This window comes from Carassius auratus, chromosome 18 (genome assembly GCF_003368295.1).
Source record: "Carassius auratus strain Wakin chromosome 18, ASM336829v1, whole genome shotgun sequence".
Classification (NCBI taxonomy): domain Eukaryota; kingdom Metazoa; phylum Chordata; class Actinopteri; order Cypriniformes; family Cyprinidae; genus Carassius; species Carassius auratus.
Window position 1 is genome coordinate 19,629,011 of NC_039260.1, and position 22,833 is coordinate 19,651,843.

Below are 22,833 nucleotides of genomic sequence, written 5' to 3' on the forward strand. Positions count from 1 at the left end.
GTTACTACCAGCCGGGCGCAATCAGAATTGGGCAAAAGCCACTATCCTGCTGGAAACCTCTCTTGAAAATGCAGCTGGAATGATTCTGGCATCTGTCATGTCCACTGAGCCGCAGGGAGCTCATGAAGCTGACATACAGAGGGTCTGTTTCCTGGTCCCCACAACAGCTGCACTCAGCCTGGGCTGTGGGACCTCTGTTGGCCCCTGCAGAGCAGAAGACAGAGAAGGATGCCTCGGCCTATCAGTGATGAAAGAATGTAAGAAGGATTCCCCCCCCCTTTTTTTTCACAAGAAAAAAAGGCACCGTCTGAGGTGTTAATTTAGTGAGGGATTCTTAAAAGTGTCATCCTAATGCAGCATTCGGGGGAAATGCATTGGTTCAAAATCTGCCCTGAAAGTCAAGTGCTTTTTCTTTTGAAATTCTCTGAATGTTTTAATACTTAGATGACTTTATTTTGGTAGTTGCTGCACTTTGTTCCTGCTCATTTGCATACAAGGAAATTTTTTCTCAGCTTTAGACACTAGGCATGACCACATCCTGTCACCAACAATCACTGTCAATCATGTTGCCAGAAATCACCAACTCTCACTGAAAATGAATGACTTGCAAAGATGTTGTCATATAAATCAGTATTGCTATGATCAAGCCATTTAGCTCAATTTCTATGTGATTATATACATATACATATACATATGATTATATATTTTAAAATTCATATGTAGGCCAATTAAGTAAAAACATTATTATTTGTTCAGCACTTCTCCGTGTTATTTCAAAACAGCTTTAGAGATAATTATGCCTAATTATGATTTAAAAACCCCAGTGAGCAAGCCAAATGTGACTGTGGCAAGACAAATACAATTCCTTAAACTGGTTGAGTATTCGAGAAAAACCCTTTAAGACCAATTAAACTTGGTAGTAGAAAAAGCACATAACTGAACTGAAGGAGAAGCAGCCGTGTTCCAAAACTTCAACTCAAAATGAAATAAGCAGTGGGTGAAACACTGGTTTAAATGGGAGTTTTCTATAAACAATCTTATTACTAAACCAAATTGATTTGATTTTCGTTTTTACGAGCCTGTTTTATGGATATATTATATGACATACGGAACTTCAAAAGCCTGCTAGATGAGACATGAATGTCTAAATTTGCCAGTTACCTGATCTCTACTGATCTGTATTGTCCAGTACTGCGGGTAAAATGACCAATTCCACATAAATGTTAACCATACCATGAAAAAAAAAGGAACAAATGTCTTTGAAATGCATTTAGGAGTATATCAAACTATATTAAAGAACTATAATGGATTTTTTAGGGAAACTGCATCATTTATTCTGCACATTAGCTGTGCACCCGTACTAAAATAACATTTTTAGGCAGAGGCATTTCAAAAGAGATAAAAGGACTCTTTATTTTCACTTTGTTATCGTAAGCATTTTCCCAAAAGACAAGAATAAGTATGAGACATACATACACTCAGTTTTTCATAACAAATGTTTTTTGAATTTTTATGAGCCACATTTTGTCACTGCACTTCAGTGATGTTCAAAGACCATACATTTTCTATACAAAGCTACCTTAAATGGATAGTCCATCCAAACTTAGAATTCTGCCATCATTACTCACCCTCATTTCAAACACTGTAGAAAAAATAAAATAAAAATTATATTATATATATATATATATATATATATATATATATATATATATATATATATATATATATATATATATATATATACACTGTAGGCCACTTTATTAGGTACACCTTGTTAGTACCTGGTTGCACCCACTTTTGTCTTCAGAACTGCCTTAATTATTCGTGGAATAGATTCAAAGATGTGTTGGAAACATTCCTCTGAGATTTTGGTCCATACTGACATGATAGCATCACTTAGCTGCTGCAGATTTGTCGGCTGCACATCCATGATGTGAATCTCCCATTCCACCACATCCAAAAGATGCTCTATTGGATTGAGATCTGGTGACTGTGGAGGCCATTTGAGTAATGTGAACTCATTGTCATGTTCAAGAAACCGGTCTGAGATGATTTGAGCTTTGTGACATGGTGCATTATCCTGCTGGAAGTAGTCATCAGAAGATGGGTACACTGTAGTCATAAAGGGATGGACATGGTTAGCAACAATACTCCGGTATGCTGTGGTGTTTAAACAATGCTCAATTGGTACTAAAGGGCCCAAAGTATGCCAAGAAAATATCCCCCACACCATTACACCACCACCACCAGCCTGAACTCTTGAGACAAGGCAGGATGGATCCTTGCTTTCATGTTCTTTACACCAGTTTCTGACCACACCATCTGAATGTTGCAGCAGAAATCTGGACTCATTAAACCAGGCAAAGTTTTTTCCAATCTTCTATTGTCCAATTTTGGAGAGCCTGTGTGAACTGTAGCCTCCGTTTCCTGTTCTTAGCTTACAGGAGTGTCACCTGGTGTGGTCTTCTGCTGCTGTAGCCCATCTGCTTCAGGGTTCAACGTGTTGTGCTTCCAGAGATGGTATTCTGCATACCTTGGTTGTAACGAGTGGTTATTTGAGTTACTGTGGCCTTTCTATCATCTCTAACCAGTCTGCTCATTCTCCTCCGTCCTCTGACATCAACAAGGCATTTTCGTCCACACACTGGATATTTTCTCTTTTTCAGACAATTCTCTGTAAACTCTAGAGATGGTTGTCTGTGGAAATCCAAGTAGATCAGCAGCTTTTGAAATGCTCAGACCAGAGTATCTGACACCAACAACCATTCCACATTCAAAGTCACTTAAATCACCCCCCCCACCCCCCTGGTGTTACCAGGCAATTGAACAGGTGTACCTAATAAAGTGCCTGGTGAAATATATATATATATATATATATATATATATATATATATATATATATATATATATATATATATATATATAAATTAACCCTTTTGTCATGTATAGTAGTCATGCAAGGTCACACTTCATAGAATTTAAATTTGAGTCATTCTATTTTTGAACTGTTCAAATTGCAGTGTATGAAAGTGTATGACCTCCCAAAAAGTCATGTCCATGTTGTTATGCCTGTAGCACATTTCCCTATTTACACTCAAAAAAGAAAAAAAAAAAGAAAGAAAAGAAAAAAGTCTACATTGATATTTTATTATTGGCCAACTTTGTCTGCAGAGGTTTATGATTCTACTCACAAGTGGTTCGATATACTGGTTATAAGTACTTTCTCTGAGAAGTTACATTTCACATTTTCACTGCAAATGTCACGTCCGTAAGGCTGGAATTGCTCTGTTTCAGCTAATGCAACTCAGAGCTCACTGGCATGATCGAACGACCATGAAAATCCCCAAACAGACTTAGATAAGCAAAATTACTTCCCAGACAGGCTTGATCTATTACAAATCTGGACTGAACATTTTGTAGGGCATTTTGTGCTTCAGCTGAGACTGCTCTTCTTGTTAAAACCGAAGTACGGATGGCTGGTGTCGACTATAGCGAACTGTTGTAAGTCAAATGCTAGAGAACTGACACTCCAGCGTTATCCTTCGCCAAGACCAGCTTAGACTGGCATGGCCCTTCATGACATTGAACAAGGAAAATAATGCTGGATCCATTATTAATCAATGCAATGTTATAGCACAAAAGTTATCGAAAAGGTCTAAAAATGATGAAAAAATTAACGTTACGTTCTGCTTTAAAGTTCGACTAAGACCATGCAGGAGATATAACATTCTCCTGTTGTAGTCTCAGAAACCTGCTTGAAATAAAACAGATTGTAAGGTGGCCAAGCTTATTTGTGGAATATGGTACAGTAGCTGGTTGTTACTGGACCAATATTGTCTAGTTGTTCATCCAAAACAGAGTGGACCAGATAATTACTAGTTTGGACCAGCTAGAAACCATCTGTGAGTGTTTACGAACAAGCAATGTCTTAAACGTTATTTTGAGCGTATGTGTAAATGTATCTATTTTAATTCAGTAAAATTATATTTCAAACACTTAGTACATAAACATAAATAAATTAAGTTCCAGAAATGCTATGAGAGGTCAAAAAGTATTACAATAATCATTTTTGTCAGTTTGAAGCAATGTGTTCAATACAACACAAATGTTCCAACTATTAGCCTAAATGCATGTGACGGGAATAACTTGGATCCCAATGTAAGGCCTGTTTTCTGGGACACACGTGTGTGTAACACACAGCCTGAGGAGATCTGTTTCCATTGTTCCATATCTCAGGGGAAAATTTATGTAGTTTTGTATTCTTATACTGGTTTTGACAAAACTGCTATTTACACACAAATAGAGCTATTAGAAAACGCATGCTGTTGTGAGCTTCTGTTCGGAGCTTTGAAGAAACCGCTCCTTCAATCAGTCAATTCCTCATGAGACCGACCGAATTATCAAGAGATTACAAAGCCTTCGCGCCATCATGGTGAAAGCTGTCATCATTAATTCCAAAAATATCTTCAAATATTTCTCCTTGAGAGGAAAAAAAAAAAGAACTTTTGTTCAACGCTGAGATGTTAAAACATATTTCTCTGCATTTGACAGGCCCATGAATAACTACCACTTTGTCTGTTAACTTTGGTTAATGTATTAGATACCATGATGTAAAAGATGAACAACTTATTTTCTTGCACTTATAAATATACTATTGTTCACTATTGGGGCATGTTTGTTCATAATGCATTAACTAAACTTAATTTAAACAACCTAAGATGTCATGAAAGTGTTAGCATTTACATATATATATATATATATATATATATATATATATATACATATATATATATATATATATATATATATATATATATATATATATATATATATGTATATATATATATATATATGTGTGTGTGTGTGTGTGTGTGTGTAGAAATTACCATTAAGCTAGAAAAATGTATACCGTAGGGTCTTCATTGTTTGTTCTTGGCATCTAATGCATTACATATTGTTAACAAAATGTGCTTTACTTTAGTGTTACCAGTGAATAACTATAACATTATAATTGTCAAACTCTCAGTCAGCCTGAAATAAAAATGGACCCATTCTGCCATGCTACAACCACATTTCATGATCCAATCCAGCATAATTATCCTAAACTATAAGTAAAACTGTTAACTGAATTGCTGTTAAAATAAAATAAGGCAATATTTCTAGTTTAGTTCTGAATATACATTTAAAGAACTTAAATTACAAACTGAAAATTAATTAAATCTTAATTATAAGAAATGTATTTATTTATTTATTTATTTATTATTTTTTAATTGTGCAAGTATATCAAAATTCAAAAATAAAACCAATCCAATCAGTTTGTGATGGATCAATTCAAGTCCTCTTACATCTGACTGAAAAATGTGACAGTATGAACTTGACTTGATATGAAGTCTGAAACAGCAGGTATACATACAGTACATACTCACTTTCCCAACATCAGTGTCTTTGTCTTGCTTTACATCTCACTGACAGAAATCCAGCCCTGCCCCACCTCACAGCCTGCTATTTGACTTCCTCCTGCACCACAGAGTCTCTCATTACTGTCCCTCCAGCTTTCAGATACGCACCTGCCACGCGCTTTTTAGACCGTTCAGAAATAACACATCAAAGTGAGAGACTCTTTAACACCACCTGTCCAGATAAGGTCGCCTCTCTGTCACACGAAATCAAGACAGATCGAGAGAAAGTGGAGGAGCCCTTTCACAGCTGGAGGGTCCGCAGGCGCCATTATCATCTCTGGCATCGCATGTGACAGCACAGCACCGGTATCCCCACCAAAAACACCACACAATTGAAGTGAGCAATCGTGTTTGAAAGGGGCCGAGAATCAGGGATGAATATGGAGAAAAAATTACATTGCTGGAATAAACTGTGTGCTATTAAGGGCCGGTCAATATAGCTAACAAATCCCATTTATTAATGCAATATTTATCATTATTGGAATATTCATCATATACAACAGTATTAAACATCTATGATACTACCTATACATAATACTACATACATTTAAAAATATTAAAATCTTATAAATTTTTATTTGCAGATTTACTATAACAGTAAAAAACTGATTTCAAGTACTCAAAAGCAGTGTTAATTTTGACACGAAATTTTAATTTAGTTTTAGTCTTAGTCTTTTGACTACAATTCTTTTTAGTTTTAGTCAAGTTTTAGTCATCTGATTTGTTTTAATTTTAGTCTTATTTTAGTCGACTAAAATTGCTTGGTATTTTAGACGACTAAAATAAGACTAAAATCAATAACAGATTTACTAGACAATTTTTATCGCTGGTATAGGAAACAAACTTAACCAAAATATATAAAACACAAATTCAACTTTATTTCAACACAACTGTGTCTTTATTTCAATACAAAAGTTTTTATGCAGCAACAAACACTGTCATGATAATGTAAACAATGACTAGCTGCCAATTGACCATCAATAAAAGAAAAATAAAGTTAGGTCCAGGACCTTAAAGCTTACAGCTGAGCTGAACAATAAGTGCAAACATTTTTAATTTAAAGTTGGCAGCTAGGTGGATAAAAAAAGTAACACGATTTTATAAGGTATTCATTTGTCTAGCAATATTGTATGTTTTAAATACTACATTATTGCTAGATTAGTATGTATAATGATAGGATGTGAACAGTCACGTTTCACATGACAAATCTAGAAATATTTGTGATATTGTCAACAAGTAGAACATTATAAAATAAACTAAACATTAGTATTAGTATGTATGCCACGAATGATCGCTCCGCATGCTTTACACTTAGTTTTGTTTTGTTCGTCGTCAAACGTGAAGTGAGCTGTGGACATTTTGTCGCTCTTTTAGACATCACCTCTTCGAATGCTGTCTTCCCGGGAGCTCAGTCAAAAACGGAATACTTTAGTTTCACGTCTCAATAAGTCAGGCTCTGATTGGTTCTCTTCTCTCATGCAGTCTCGCCTGTTCCGTTTTGCCGGTTGTTTTGTTCATTCCTCGCATCTCTCCCGTCTGCTGATTTGATTTTCGTCACAGTCTATTTTCGTCTCGTCCTTTATTCATTGACGATAATGTCAATCAATTTAGTCATAGTTTTTGTCTCCATCAGTGACTTCTTTTTTAGTTTTCGTTTCGTTTTCGTCCGCAAAAATATATTCGTGACGAAAATAATGACAAAATATTTAGTCAACGAAATTAACACTGCTCAAAAGAGCTTGAGAGAAAAGGTATATACATTTGAATCATTTATTTATTTTAAATAATAATTGATTAATGGAATGTATATTATAATACATGTTATTAAAATTAATTTTTTGGCTGCATCATAGCATCATTTTTAAAAGTTTCTTTCTTTTTCCTCCATCAGAGTGAAATGTTGGAAAAAAATATATAATATTCTGTTTTCATATTCAATTTGATCTGAACGAATTTAGGATGATGATAGAATAGTTGCTAGGCCTCATGCATGAAACCATTATTCATGAAGTAATTATTAAAACTATTGTTGTAGCTCATTTATAAAGTCAGGATTTCAACAACTGACAAGATGTTATGTTATGGTCTCTTTTGGATTAATCACTTTGTTATATTCTTCCTTTGTCAGTAAATTGTATAAAACATATGCAAGCTAATAAATCACTTCAAAAAGTACATCATGGCGCTATCAATGCCAAGGTTTGATTTCCAGGAAAAGCATGAACCGATAAAATGTATAACTTGAATACATTTAATTAAGTAGCTTTGGATAAAAGCATCTACCAAATGCATAAATGTATATATAAAATATATGGAGGAGTTTTCCAAACATGTTCAAAGAATTTTTCAATTCCACAACAGTACAGTATGTCATATTGAGTTAATGGTTACATTATATCTGGAGCCATAACCTTTCCACATACCAATATATGCCACAATGATAGAGTTTGTGTCTTGATTTGTGGACCTTTCCCAGTCCTATTCTCCTCTCCAAGTGTTTCCTGTCTCACCTCAAACCGTCCAATCAAAACAAAGCCTTTATTGCTAAAGAAAAACCAGTAGGCCTACCGCTAGAGTTTACAATCCAGCAGTGATACATTCTTTCCTATGATAGTGATCTCTTTAGTCTCTCATTGAAAGTGTCTCTAAGCTCTCTTATCTCTCCACCCTCCAGACACCTCTCGTCAGCTCACTCTCCTAAATCTACACCTAATCTCAGATTTATCTGGGATCCAAAATATGCTCCCATTCCAGGTGTTCACACAAAGCTTTCTGTGCTTCCCTTTAAAGCAGGGCAGTGATGTAAAGCTGATCTGTTTGCCATGGAACAGATGACTGCCCCCGCACCGTAATGGACCCCATTCTGACATCTCCCAGTATGACCAGTTAAGAATGTTTAAAACTGATTAGACTTGGAGGCCTCCGTAAAAACAAAGGGCTTCAATTAGGTGTACATCTGTCGAGGTTGAAGAGTTTCACTTTAAATGCAAAACAAGGGAGACCCGTTCGCATCCCATTTCGCAAATGTGATTTTAATATTTTATGCAAACCAAATTACTTGGGCCAACAGTCAAATAGCTAAACCTCTCCGTTATTACCCGGAGTCGCTTTAAGGTGCCACCAAGCGGCAAATACTTTGAAATCATACTGAGAGTATTCATTTTTCCCATTGTGCTTTGAATTGGAGGGCAAGACTAACACGTTCCAGTCAAAACGGATGGAGTCTAGATCTCGATGCATCAGTAAGCTTTTATCCACCTTTTTCTGAGGTGTGATTGAATGTCTTGTTTGGGATCTATCTGAATCTTCCTGCCCTTCATGACATTGCTCCACTGAAACGAGATACAATTAAATCTAAAGTATCTTGTGAATGTCTTTTGTAAGTGTTCTTCCTGGCATTGTAACCCTGCCCAGGCGACTGCCTGAGGCTATTTGCGAATGATATGCGTAATGGAACATGGTAACCTGAATGCCACCACAGAAAGAGGAAAATTGGGTGAATCAATCATGTTGGGTGAGACACATTTCCTCAAATGCAGTGCAGACCTGAGAATTGAACATTTTCAGCATTGAAAAGTTAACAGTGGTGGTGTAAATTTGACCCTATTTGCTTTCTGTATACCTTACTTCAAAAAAAGTCTTCATGACATTTACGTATTATAACGAATATTCTTTTGGATGTGAGCACTTTCAATACTTAGTGAACGCTTAGTATTCAACCCAAAGTATGCAACCAGGAAGTTTACAACTTTGAAAAAACTTTTTCACTTTTTTTTTTTATTCATGTGATTTTTTTTTTTTTTTTTTTTTTTTTTTTTTACCTGAATTTCATGTAACTGACCAGTCAACGTTAGAAAAAAAATAAATGTCATTGGTGAAAAGTCTACTGTACACTGTTACTTACAACCCAGGCTCATTGGTGATATGTGTTTGTCACAATGTTTCTGCAACACTGATGTTACGTCAAATTTCACAGCAGTTTCAAAGTAAACTACCAAGCAAAGCTATGGCATAAAAAAAAAAAAAAAAAAAAAAAAAAAAAAAAACCTTGTAAATGGGACTCTAACATTCAAAGTATCGTTATCAAATTCCACAGCATGACAAACAATTTTTGAGTTGATAACATAATATTGTGCAAGGAATTGTGTAAAAAATTACACTTTCTTGATTGTTAGCCCTGTTACATAATTTATGTAAAAAGAAAAGTTTTAGATCATCTAGTGTTCGTTTCAACTGTAAACTGCATACGTTTAGGTACGGTGCATATTAACCTCCAGAGCAAATCAGAAAAATTTTAAACTCTCAATATCAAATTCATTAAACTAACAATTATTGCATATCAAGAAACCATCACATCTACTATGTAGCCAAAGGCATAATTTCAGTAAAGAAATAGATGTTTTTTTTTTTTGTTTGTTTGTTTGTTTGTTTTTTACCATTGGCACTTTAAAGAGTCACTAACACATTTACAAGTGTGTAAGATTAGTTTTTCTCAATTCTGGTACACAAACAAGGTTAAGAAGCACTGTTTTCATAGCATAAATGGAGAAATAGCTTTTCTTTGCTGGCATAATGAGGAAATTAAGTAATCTACAAGCAGGGGTTAACTGCCAATTATATAAACTTTAACCTCCTTTTTGAATGATTCTGAATCCCACATTTTAATCCCTCCCCTCAAACCACCTGCCTTCATTCTGGTATACCGTACCATATTTCACAATCCAATCAATTCTTGACAAATGAATTTAAGGCCTGCCCTACATTTTTCTCAATAAATAGGACTATGCCATTTCACTCAAATCACATTGGATTATAGGAGTAAAATATAATGCAAACAGCATTCACCTTAAAAAAAAATTGCTATTAATTAAGGCATTGCATATTTTTACACAGATGTTACAACATGTTTCTATCCACCTTTTTATGTGCATTTTGGGATATCACATAGAATAATGATAAATATATAACGATAAATAACATAGAGTACATTCATACATTCTAAAAATAAAACGTGAATAAATAAAAAAAATGCAAACATATGTGCTCAATTGAGTTGGACCATTTTATCCGATAAGAAAACAAACATGAATCAACAAGCCCAAAACAGAATCCTCTTTGGGATTTTCCATAAAATAAGCCAACATATGCTGAAGCCATGAGACTCTGATACTGCAGATGTACCAGTCTGAGCCAAATATCATTAGGTCAGAAAGTGAACTGCACTTCTGGGCAAGCGACCAGGTTCACCTCTCCTCCGTGGCATCTTCTGCCTGGAAATAACTGCTTGCGACAGAAGATGGAGTGACTTTTCAATGCAGTTTCCCACGTGAATGGTTATAGAGGTTCGTTTGGACTTTAAAGTGCCTCTTATACTTAGAGTTTGCAGTTCAGATGTTTAGCCTACTTTCCAGGCAAGTCAAAAATCCTCTTTGTTCTATACTTTAAAGCCTTACTCTAAAATAATCATATGAAATATGCTTTCAGGGAGCACTGGGAGCTTCCTTCTGGTTCAGAGCACTTAATTACATCTGTTGACGCTTCATATTTCAGTTATCTTTGTTAAATCATTTGAGAAAGATGTTACAGATGCTTTATGTGAAATGTAAGAATGTTTACTTAGTCAAGTGTCAATAACTCAACCAATAAATGACCGTAAAAACTAAATGAACTACATGCAACATAGAAATTATGACTTGAACTGTAATTAAGACTATATATATATATATATATATATATATATATATATATATATATATATATATATATATATATTGGCTTTGTACCATCTAATTTTATAACAATAAAAAGCAGAACAGAATAAAATCATGCACTTTTAGGAATCACTAACACCTGTGTAGAGTGTTAGATTAGTGTTTCTCAATCTCGACCATGAACAAGGTAGAGAATCGCTGTTTTCACAGCTATCTACAACAAAAAGGCTATCAAGTCTAGTACCCTACAAGCTAAAAGCACAGAATACACTTAAATTGAACCAGCCACCAATCACAAATAATATACACATCTACCCTTTCCCATCTATACTCCACCCATGATGACCACATATGTAGGCATGGAGACTTTCATTTATCATCAGATGTGCCATGAACTTGAGAACTCTCAGAAAAAAAATATAAAATAAAAATGATTCTCATTCAAGGACTTGAACCAGAGAATTCTAAATTGAAGTTCTTCTCCTATTATTATCATATAATGAGCATCTTCAAAATGAGCAAGCAAGACAAAAGTAACCGAAAGAACTGAAAACCGACTACACAATAATAGTTACACTTACAGCATCTTGAGCAGGTCAAGATGTCTTCAAACACAGGCACACAGTACATGTAGGCTGTTTAGCCAAACCATAATCCAAAATTTAAGATCTACTCAGTGAAGACTATTAATAAAACCCATATAAAATAGGCAGACAAACATAATTTCAGTCCTTTTTGTGCTATCCCTTTTGTGATCAAATAAAAATTAAAATAAAGATTCAGAATTCAGTTATAGATGCAATCAGCAAGGCATGCAGACCCTCAAGAAAAAATCAAATAGGGAAATTTACTTTTGAAATAAGGTCATACATATTTGTGTCAAGAACTAAGAGAGGCAGCTCTGATGAAGAGGCCTGTGGTCATCATCAGGAAAGAGTTGATGCGTCTGTATGACAAGCTGTCTAATTACGTGCTCGGGAGTTTGTAGCTCTGAGCTACCTTCTTCTGGCTGTTGAAGCATCAGGTCAATGGCGGGTTTAATGTATAACTCTGTACTGTATCATTCTACTGAATGTTCTATTGGCTAAGCGTTTTAATGCATCCAAGATGAGTCATCAATCTTGTTGTTCCATTTCCCAGCAAGAGAAAGACTGCATTTTAATTACATACATCTGCTAAAACATGACTTCATTTGCATTAAGGAGTACACTCACAAATACTACAATGCAGTGCGTCTAGACAAATCAAATTGAGTCTACTAACCAGGCTCAGACTGACTAAAACCTACTGCAGCACTGACAGACTTAATCTACTCTCAGCCATTGTAAGACTCTTCAGTGTTTTTTTTTTTTTTTTTTTTACATCTCACAGTATATTCAAATATATTACCAGCACTGTAAATCTAAGAACACATTTTAAATGACATATCACCTAGGCTAGATGATCTCTCAAATGCATGAGCACATATTAAATGATTTCATGAATCAGAATGTACTGTATATCTAATGCGGGGATTATAAACAACAGCATAAGCAACTGCCCGGAACATTACTTTTAAGATCTTTACTTAAGGCTCCTGCTGCGAGAAATCCTGCAGACATTCTTGTCCGTTTTCATTTTATTAGTTGCATTTCTCAGTCGGTGAAAAGCCCTCCAGGTCCTATTATCTTATCTCGGAAAAGCGCTGCTGGTTTTCCCTCTGCATGTTGACACAGTTTCCTCATGCCTCACAGTGCATCTGTCACTTTCAATTAGCCCTGATCTCTGGACCGCTGGTTCATGTCAGTAACCTTTAGTTTGGGTGGGCGGTATGACCAAAAACTTATGTCACTGAATGAGTAATTTTATAACAGTATATGAGACGGTACACTGTCAAAATGTGTTAATACACTAATTAAAACTGTTAATATAAAACTGATATACTGAAATGGACAGTTTGGATTCTTGACACAAATCTAGGTATATCACTTACCCAAACATTTGAATTGTAGTATATCGTGGTTGCATCACAAGTTATTATAACATTGATAATGATAGGAAATGATTTTTGAGCAGCGAATCAGTATTATGAATGATTCTGAAGGATCATGTGACACAGAAGACTGGAGTAATGATGCTGAAAATTCTGCATTGAAACACAGGAGTAATTAGCTTTTTAAAATATCTTACAGTATATATATATATATATATATATATATATATATATATATATATATATATATATATATATATATATATATATATAAACACATAAATGCATGTGAGCATAAGAGACAGACTTAGTCTCAATTGAAACACATGTATATAAATAATTTACATATTATTTAATTATAAAATATAAATTATTTATAATCATCTATTATTAAATTATTACTTAAAATATTACTTATGATGTAGTAGTCTAGTATATATTAGTATATTTCATATATGTATACGTATATGTATATATAAGGAATGTAATTGCACTAATTTTACAACTTTTATTATATTAATCTTTTTTTTTTTTTTAATCAACTTTGTGCCAAAGTGAAAGTGCTTTTGACAAAGCTAGCTTGACTCACCCGTGTTACTACACATCAGTTGAATTGTAAAAATAAAATGGAGATGGAGACATCAAATCACATCAAACTGTGAGGAAATTAAAATCTAAATTAAACTGCTATATGAACTTTAAAGCATATACAGTGAGCTGATATTAAAATAATAAACTTACTTTAATAGACTTTGTCTGTAGGGAAATGTTCAAAATTAAATTTTTAAATATAGAACATAGAAAACAGTATAGCCTTTCACCACATCAGGCATCAATTTTTTTTTTTTTTTCTTTTTTTTTTTTTTTATAGTTCATGGCAGGGATGATTCTAATACAGAAGCATGTCCAACTGATGAACAGGAGTTTTCATTTTGTTAGTGGATATTAAAATGAGTGGCGATCCGGAACTTGAATCTGTCGTTTTAATCCCAACTCATGATATACAGTACATCCACTGACAGTTTCAGTTTATTAAAACAAAAACATTGTATTAAAACGGCTTAGATGCAGAATCCTTTGAGTCCCCAAACAACCAATGAATCATCTTAATATTCTCAAGCTGACATTTACAATGATTTTGAAACAAGCCACTCAATGTGCAATTAAACAGTTTCAATGATTTTGTACATTTAGAGACCAGGGGCGTCGCTAGGCCCTTTTTAGGGGGGCTTCAGCCCCCCTAAACTTAAGCCCAGCCCCCCTAAAAATTATTTGATTAATTAATTAGTGATCGCTTCATACCCCTTTAAAAACTCATTTGAAACGGTGGCAAGCTGCATCAAGTTCCGGCTCCTCCCCTTATCTGAGTCTGCACGGATTCAGCGCGTTTTTCAATCCACAGGGGCGCCGAGCAGAGCGAACATCAGAGAGTACAAGGTGTGTGTGCGTGTGTGTGTGCGTGTGTGTGTGTGTGTGTTCTCGCATCCAATACCAGTACGTCTTCGCTGCGTTCACTTTCAGCCTTTATCACAGTGTGACAGATGTTTTTTCTTCCAACAAAAATGAAGCGATTAACACCCATGAAAACATACTTTAGAAAACGATCATGATTTATTTTAATTTACTTTTTGAAATTGAAAACATATTATTGTGTATTTCGGCATTACATTATGCAGCCATGCAAAATAAATGATTAACGACACACATCATTGTCTGAAAGTACTAATGGCACAGAGAGAGAAACATCATGTGGAGTTATTTTGTTTTCTATTATTAAACATAATTTTGTATTAAGTAATAACTAATCATTAGTGTATCATGATATTAGAGTAAGAGTAAAGGGATCTGTGATTATTATTATTATTTTTTTAAGTAATTGATTTATAGAAGTGGCAAATTGATAATGATGTTATTTTTAATAAATATAAATAAATATAGAACAGATTAAACATATTGCCAATAGACAATTACATTAATACTTGTTTTGTCTATATTCTTAATGAATATTAGCTGGTTAGTTAAATGATTTGAAATGAAATAAATGTTCAGGGGCTGACTTGATGTATAACCAACCGTATTGTTGATTATAAAGGCTAAAAAGCTAAAAATGTATAATAATAATAATAATAAAAATAAAATATAATAATTTATATTTCATTGTAGATGGATATACAACATTTTTTTTGTCGTGCGGGAGTAGGTCTGCAAATGAGCAACAGTCAGGTGAGAATAGAACAGACAGCCTCACACACACACACACAATACCACTGTGTTCCCAAGATTCATTGCAGTCATTGAACCCTTATGTTGTTTTAATTTTCTGCCAATTTCCACGTACATTTCATAAGAAAAAGCAGTGGTAAAGGATAAACATGAATGTCCTAATACTGAATCAGGAAGTCTTTATTGTAAAAAAAATAAAAAAATCTACATTCCCAATTCAAAATTTTCCAGTGACTGGTCACATGTAAAAAACTGTATTAGTTTTTTTTACAGTGTTATATATGGCTCAGTCAGTACTCCTACTCCCATATATGAAATACAGGGAATACAATGGAATAGTGGATTGCAATAAGGTTAGTAGTATACAACCCTACCCTAATAGTAAAATAATATTTTTTAATCATACCCTTATTGGGGGCTGAGCCCCCCTAAAATCAAAATCTTAGAATCGCCCCTGTTAGAGACCATGCTAATATCAATTGTTTAGTCAAGTTTACAATTCAGATTTATACTGTATCACAGGCCTGATCTAATTTCACATATATTATTTATTTATTTATTTGACAGGGATGGTGTACACTAATTAACATTACTGTAAATGCACCAGAATTAGCCAAAAGGCTATTTTTCATCCGTTGTCCTTAGACAGATCTTAAAATTGTCTACCTAAAAGCCAATATAAAAATTACACAGGAACAATACAGATATAAAAAACAGTAAAACAGATATAATTCTTCAAATCATGTTACCAAATACAATGTACAAGTTTACTATAAAACAAACAGCAGGTTGGGTTCAGGGAAAATACCTATTCTTATCGATGGTGACATATCTGATGTACTAAGAACCTGTTTTTGAGATGCTTTTTAAACAGTCTGGAGACTGGAGAGACTCTGAGACTGGAGAGTTCTCTGATGTTCAGAGGTACAGAGTTCCACTCCTTTGCTGCTGTAATAGGGACCATAATTGAAAATAACTTAAATTTAAACTACAAATTCATAATAAAATATTTAAGTATGGGCAAATTAAAGGCATGTATTTCACCATAAATTATAAAGTTTGATGAAAATGTACCCTCAGGCCATTCAAAATGTAGAAAAGTTTATTTCTTCATCGGAACAGTTTTGGAGACATTTACTAGGGCTGCACCATTATGATAAAAATCATAATTGCCGATTATTCCCTTGAAATTGTGATTATTAATTACGGTTACACTGAATGGGGTTTATACCATTGTTTGATGCAATTGCATGTCATGTTTTTATATGGAAAATATCAAGCTGAAAACACTTTTGGTGCTTTTATATAGTATTAAGTTTCAAATGTCAACAATACATCAGATTGGTTTCTTCTTTAAATCATAAAAAACTCAAAATATGAATGGTATTATAATGTTATACTAAAACTATAAACTTCTTAAACTAAAATGAAAAAAAAAAAAACTTAAGATAACGTGAAAAAAAAAAAAAAAAAAACTTCTATCTTAAGCATGCAGAATAACATGAGAGTAATTTGAACTATTAATTGCCGCTTTGGATGATTATGTCATTGTGGAATACACAATTGTAATCGCGATTAGAAATTTGATTAATTGTGCAGCCCTAACATTTACCATTACACCATTTGCTCATGCAGTGAATGGGTGCCGTCAGAACGAGAGTCCAAAAAGCTGATAAGAAATATTACAATAATCCACAAGTAATCCACATAACCCTAGTTCATAAATGAACTTCCAAATCCTTTAAGGTGGTTTAACTTTAAAAGGACCACAATCTATTACAACACTTTCTTTAGCTAAAAATGATATCCCATGCTGTCCTCTAACATCAAAATCCACCTGAATATTCAGTTTAGAAATGTCTTGAACTGTTTGGACTCTCATTCTGATGGCACCCATTCACTGCAGTGTAGGGTTGGGAGCGATAGACGATGCCATCATCCATCGCCGATGGCTGACAGACATCATGATGTTAATCTGACATCGCGACCCCCCCCCCCCCCCCCACCAACTGTTTCTTTAATATGCATGAGCTACTAAATTCATGTAACAACATTACAACCAGAACAGCTTCAACACTGTCCCCACTACTTTTTAATAAGAAGTGACACCCATGCACACCACTCAACCTACCAAGATGGAGTCGAGGCCAGAAAGACACATTTTCTCATACTAATAGCAATGCAGCCTCTCTATAAACCCTCTCAGAGATACAGGCTGAAATTATTCAGATACCATTTTAGAGTAATTTACATCAAAGTGCATGGTGTCCGGTAGCAGCTCTGAACCCCCGAGGAGATGGGCACATCTGACCTCACGTTTAATTGTGCAAAAAGCATATATTGCCTTTGCGCAATTACAGTAGTATGCGGCCAGTGTGTTTTGTATGCATGTGCTTCTGTGTCAAATAGAGAATGAACTTAGGCAAGTACAAGAACTGCATCCCTTATTATAACACAGACCAAAAGGAAAGGTTTTTTTTTTCAGCAAAACATACTAATGATGGCAGAAGTACTCCATTGAATCTATTTACAGATACTTCACAGTTAAAACTCATGATTTTATTTGCAGTCATCCAGTGCATAAGTAAATAGTTTTTCTTCAGCTTATTATTATGCACACATCCAATCATCTGTGCCTGTTTGTTACCAAATTGTGTGGCTGTTATGTGTTTGGCTGAAATACACAGAAGTGCGACGTATGTGGGTGTCATGACAATTAAACATAATTATCAGTAGCCTGAAATATTAACATTGCTTGAAATGTATATTTGCAAGTACAGCAAGCACAATTTTGAGTATATCTTGAGGTACTGTTGAACTGAATGTATGAATTTATTTAAAAGAAGTATTAACGTGTCCAAAAACAGGAACACAGGAACGTTTTACTGTACAATGTTATATCAAATGTGTGTGTGTGTGTGTGTGTGTATATATATATATATATATATATATATATATATATATATTAGGGATGTAATGATATCAAAATATGATAATATCATGGTATGAAGTCTATGATACAATATTTATTGCAATATTTAAACAAAAGATAAAAGTAAATTTTAAAGTTAAATTATTCTATCTAATGCACTTTGAGTGGTCACTAAGAGCTCCAACCCATGATATTAACTAAGAAAACTTAATTCATAAAAAAAGTATGTGAATTTACTTGTAACTAAACCTTAAAGGGGACTCAACTCTCTTTTTATTTGTGATATACTGTTTTAGTCTAAATTACATTTAAACTGGTATTTTAGATTAGAATATAATAACAACAACAATGACAGTAACAGCCATGTATTGTAAAACAACTGCACTGTAAAATAAATGAAAATTAATGTTTCATAGGTATACTATTTTTGCTCTATACTACAGTAGGGAACTTACAATACTTATTTAATAATTTCTACACTTGAACGAGATATTTTGAATTTGAACTGCATTTAACCACTAGCTGTTATCAATTCATGCTGCACTTTTAAGTTTTATTTTGATGGAAATGGTAGTGTAGTTTTTATTTTGAAGGAAAACTCCAGTCTTAGTGAAAACAGGCTGACTAAAAAAGTGTCTCACTACAAATCTAGTGAAATGTTGTAATCATCTGCTGTGAAAATAAAGCCTAACTGGTGGCTTTTGCATTCCCAAACCTGTGCTAGACTCACAGAACATCCAGTAATGGAGTTCACAGCATTCATATATGTATATACACACATATATATATATATATATATATATATATATATATATATATATATATATATATATGTATGTGTGTGTGCGTGTGTGTGTGTGTGCGCATTTACATTTTCTCCCCTTTTTAAAAATGATATGCCTTGGAGATTCATTCCTTCTTTGGGAGATTTATCCAATTCAAACCAGTTTCAAAGATAAGTAAAATTTCAAGAAGTGTAAAATATTGCATTTAGGGAAAGATAGAAAAATTGATCCAAGTTTTTTTTTTTTTTTTTTTCAGAGAGGTAATATATTTCAATTTGATTCTTATTTCCCATGCTCATTGCGGGGTCTGTGCCATTATGGCACATGCTGCATCTTTAATGTTTTGCACTGTGAGTCACTTTGGTCTCCTCAGAAAAGAATGACTTCCATTTGCTGGAAAACAAGACATGGAGATGTGAGAAATAACGGAAACCCTGACATGAAGTTTCTGTAAAAGCCTCTTTGAAGACTCCACATGAACGGGTCATGTGAGCAAGTGTGTTTCTGTGGTGTTAAATCTCCTGAATGAAGGTCTGACCCAGTTGGAGAGCGTCTGAGGTGTTGCTAAGTAACTACTCGAACGGGTCATGCACAGGAGCTGCGGCGAGCACCGCATGCGGCCACACCGGGGTGTTTATAACACCAAGCCACATCATTCCATGTTTGTCCGATTTCTTTAATGTTTGTCCTCATAATATGGTATAGCCTATTTATAAAATAGGAGAATTTGACCATGGAATACAGGTGTGAATCACATCTTTTCTTTTCTTTTCTTTTTAAATCATTAGTGAAAACATTTCTTGCAACTACTTCATTACCAAAGTCTTTTAAGAATTGACTTTTAAGAATATTTCATTCATATCATCTAATAAAACTTAGTGGACAAAACACAAATAAAAGCACAGCAGTGCCACTGAATTACATTAATTGCTCCCTGCTGCAATGCCTAGAAAATAAAAGAGACAATAAATGGAGACAGAAACGGATATTAATATCTTCTAATGCAAAGAGCGGCATTGTTAAGATTATGCAAACACACCATCTCTAATATAATAACCACCAGACTCTGAAAATGCACACAGAGACTTTTTTTCCCCGTTATATCTTTAGTGTCTGGTATTTGGCTGGCCCTGATGTGAATTCTGTGGGTACTATAATCAAAGTACCCAATGAACGCATGACCCCTTTTCACGTTCCTACTGTGTGCGCAAACGAGAATCTAATCAACTCGCTACCCACAAAACAGCAGGGTGCTCCGATTTCATATTTACTCGCAAAGCTAAAACAACCTCATTAAAGTGTTACACAATAATTTAACTGTGAAACAAAAGATAAATGAATGTGCAAGGGAGACACGTCTTTATGCATCTTGATATGTTCCAGGGAAATCGGATGACTGCTGGAGGCCATGGCGATCAAAAACATGTAATTTATTTTAAGAAGTAATTTTGTCTTGTGAAAACTATCAGCGTTACGTGAACACAGTTCATTTAAAAGTCAATACACAGTACTGCAGATTTGGTTGACACCTGCTGATGACAATTAAGAATAGAGTTTCCGTGCAAATTATATACTTTATCATTGTGTAACCAGAAAAATAAAAAATAATAATCACTCTTGTCTCATTGTTATGATTTGCTATTAAAATTTCAAAGTTAGAATCAAAGAGATTTTATCTGTTTTTACAATATAAGATGTGACATTGTTCTTATTGCAGTTATTGCTGGAGTACCTGATTTGACCCATAAATTGTATTAGTCAAGTTGGTGCAGTTATTTGACTTGCACAATAAATAAATGAATACATAGATAAAACCTGACATAACTATTTTACAGTGTACTGGCAGACTTGAATAAAACTGCCAGAGAACATTTTCTGTTCACCAGTAAACAAGCTTAAAAAAAAATAAAAATCCAAAAAAAAAATATTTCAAGAAGCATAGAAAATATCACACAACATCAGTATAACGGACAGACAGTCTTCATTTTGAAAGCGAGACATGAGGGCAAATACTGAAAGCTGACATCAAAGTAAAGTTCAGGCTGAAAACTTTTCAGAGCTTGCTCATGGGACTGACTGAGGGATGACTTCGAAGAGAGAAAAATATATTGCTGGGCCAAAAGGAAACAGTAGATTTTCAGACTGATCTGTCAAAACTTTACGGACAATAAATCTAATGAAAACCAAACCAACCACAGCTCATCTTTTCCTCCCAAGAGTGAACAAATCACTAATGAGGCCATTAACATCAGACGTCTTACAATTATAAGCACACCCAGAGGTGAGTAAAAGACAACAAAATTGCTGCAAAGAAAGTAAATGCTAAAAAGTTCTGTGACACAACTAAGGTGCGTGCAAACACATTTGTGAACTTATTTAGGATTTCCAAACAGCTTTTGTCTTATGGTTTCCATTAATTTTATAATGACATGATAATACAAACTGCTCTAGCAATATCTCACAGTGAATGTATGAAAAATTAATCACTTAAAAAAAATGTTTTGATTTCAAAGGCTTGTGGATATGTGGAAATCACAAATTAATTGAAAAATTACACAAAATTAATTAATTAATCTCTCTTTTTTTAAGATTTGTCATGACTGTGGAAATCCAAACATCAGGGTGAATATCTATGCATGTTCATAGTAAAGGCATGCCACCATTTCTGATGGTTTCAGTACCAGCTGCGCAATCCTAGTATCATTTATGGCGATACTGAGATGCAGTATGAAAAAAATCGTCACTTGCGGTGTTTTAACAGTGTGTCATCACCGTACACCTTGCTTCAGATGGGACACATGAAACTCTCAGAGCAGCTGTAATTGCATTGATAAGCAGCAGCATGTTCAGCAGAAATCACACCGACTTACTCTGTTTGCGAGAAGAGAAACAGCCCACTCCTGTCTTCCTCTTCTTCCGTCCGTAAAGTGATGCTGTTTGCTCACGGAGTGTCAGATAGTGACAGATTTTCTTGCACAAAGCCAAACATGGATAGAGAACGAAACCCTGACGCCTCAATCCCGCAAGCTCGCTGTATCTCTATAGGACGCGCCGTTGCGCGCGGCAGCGCATCCTTCAAATGTGTACGAGGCGCGCGATCTCCTCCTCCTCTACCTCGCCGGCTGTGGTCCAAACCTCACCTACGATTCCTCCTCAGACGCCTCTCTCCCTCCCTTTCGACTGAAGCGGTGTAAAACAGAGAGAGGGGATGCGCAGAGGCTGGAGGAGCGTCTCGTGCTGGAGTCTCGGGCAGCAAGTGACTGTTTAAAGCAGCTCGCTCATCTCAGCCTCGTCCTGAAAAAAAAAAAAAAAAAAAAAAAAAAAAAAAACCTGAACTCAAAAGCAAGCGCGCACACCTAACGGCGGACTTCATTCACATAAAATGCCGTTTGATGTTTTATCCCGAATTTTCTACTTTTTTTTTTTCGATATCACGTAAGATTTATTTATAGAAAAACTCTGATGTACCTAGTCGCAATTATCTCTGTTATAAACTTTATTAAACAAGCTGCCAAAATCTATCTATCTATCTATCTACATGTCTGTCTGTCTGTCTGTCTGTCTGTGTGTGTGCGAAATATCAGAACACAACTCTGCATAATGACATGGGTATGACACAGATACAGTATTACAAGGAGAGGGTGTCTTACTGTATGAGGACATAACCCATGACCATTTTTCTAAAACGCTTATAAATCATACAGAATGATTTTTTTTTTATTATTTTTTTTTTTTTTTTATTATTTTTTTT

At 34.5% G+C, this 22,833-nt stretch overlaps 1 protein-coding gene across 1 annotated transcript in view; it reads right to left on the minus strand.

Annotated features, from left to right (window-relative positions):
* The window catches only part of LOC113118617 (contactin-5), a 284,385-nt gene extending 262,027 nt beyond the window's left edge, over nt 1-22,358 (minus strand). The window contains exon 1 of the mRNA XM_026287922.1: nt 21,953-22,358. The gene's annotated coding sequence lies outside the window, so the exon portion shown is untranslated. The remainder of the gene's footprint in view (nt 1-21,952) is intronic.
* Between the last annotated feature and the right edge of the window lie 475 nt (nt 22,359-22,833).